This window comes from Rhinopithecus bieti, unplaced genomic scaffold (assembly GCF_001698545.2).
Source record: "Rhinopithecus bieti isolate Rb0 unplaced genomic scaffold, ASM169854v2 repeat_17807, whole genome shotgun sequence".
NCBI lineage: Eukaryota > Metazoa > Chordata > Mammalia > Primates > Cercopithecidae > Rhinopithecus > Rhinopithecus bieti.
In genome coordinates, this window is record NW_016905742.1 from 1 (window position 1) to 1,449 (window position 1,449).

The 1,449-nt window shown below is 39.5% G+C and overlaps 1 pseudogene; it reads left to right on the forward strand.

The window, feature by feature from the left end:
- The first annotated feature begins 11 nt into the window (after positions 1–11).
- Positions 12–1,448, forward strand: LOC108526118 (tripartite motif-containing protein 60-like; annotated as a pseudogene).
- Position 1,449: the final 1 nt, after the last annotated feature.

Genomic DNA, 1,449 nt, shown 5'->3' on the forward strand with positions numbered 1-1,449 from the left:
TAAAAGAATTATCTTACCTACCATCTTTGTTCAAGGCTCAATGGAATTTGTGGCGGCCCTGGCTGACCTCCGAGCAGAGGCTAGCTGTCCCATCTGTCTGGACTACTTGAAAGACCCAGTGACCATCAGCTGCGGGCATAACTTCTGTCTCTCCTGCATCATTATGTCCTGGAAGGATCTAGATGATAGTTTCCCCTGCCCCTTTTGCCACTTTTGCTGTCCAGAAAGGAAATTTGTAAGCAATCCCCAGCTGGGTAGTTTGACTGAAATTGCTAAGCAACTCCAGATAAGAAGCAAGAGGAAGAGGCAGGAAGAGAAGCATGTGTGTAAGAAGCATAATCAGCTTTTGACTTTCTTCTGTCAGAAAGACCTAGAGCTTTTATGTCCAAGGTGCAGTTTCTCCACTGATCACCAGCATCACTGTGTTTGGCCCATAAAGAAGGCTGCCTCGTACCATAGGAAACAACTGGAGGAATACAATGCACTGTGGAAGGAGAGAGTGGAACTCATTGAAAAGTCACAACTATACAAACCAGAAAATCACTGGAACTGAAGAAACAGGTAAAACATAGGGCAGAAGAAGTCAAGTCTGAATTTGAGCAACTTAGGTTATTTCTGCAAAATGAGCAAGAGACTGTTCTTAGGCAATTACGAGATGAAGAGATGGATGTTTTAGCACAACTAAATGAAAGCCTAACAAAGTTTTCAGATTATACCTCCTCATTAAAATATCTACTAAAGGAGATAGAGAGCATACCTGTGAAGTCAGAACTGGAATTACTGGCTAATGTTAAGGATATCTATCACAGATATAAAACTTAAAATTCCCTGAACCTTTTCATTCAAATTGAAAGAATATGGTTACCATCTGCCTCCACAATATTCTGGCCTAAACAAAATTATCAAGCGATTTCAAGTAGATGTAATTCTAGATCCTGAAACAGCACATCGTAAACTTATAGTCTCAGAAGATAGAAAACTGTGCGGTATGGAAATACAACACAAAACTTACCTCGTAACCCAAGAAGATTTTATGTCCTCCCAGCTGTTCTGGGTTCTAAGGGATATAGTTGTGGCAGGCAGTACTGGGAAGTAGAAGTGAAAGACAAGCTTGAATGGATTCTTGGTGTCTGTAATGACTCTCTTCCCAGAAGGAGGAAGAGTCAACCAATTTTAGTACAGGATGGACTATGGGGAATTTGGTGATCTAGTCAGAATAATTATATTGTATTGGGCCATAAGGAAATTATTCTGCTGCCCAAAGTAACACCTAGTAAGATTGGCATTTTTTTAGACTATGAAATGAATGAGGTTTCCTTTTATAATTTGAATGATAGATCTCTTCTCTATACTTTTAATGAGGATTTTACAGGAGCACTTTGGCCTTATTTTATACTGGAACTGACTCAAGACCTCTTAAAATTTCTACAGTAACAGATTCTGAATGAA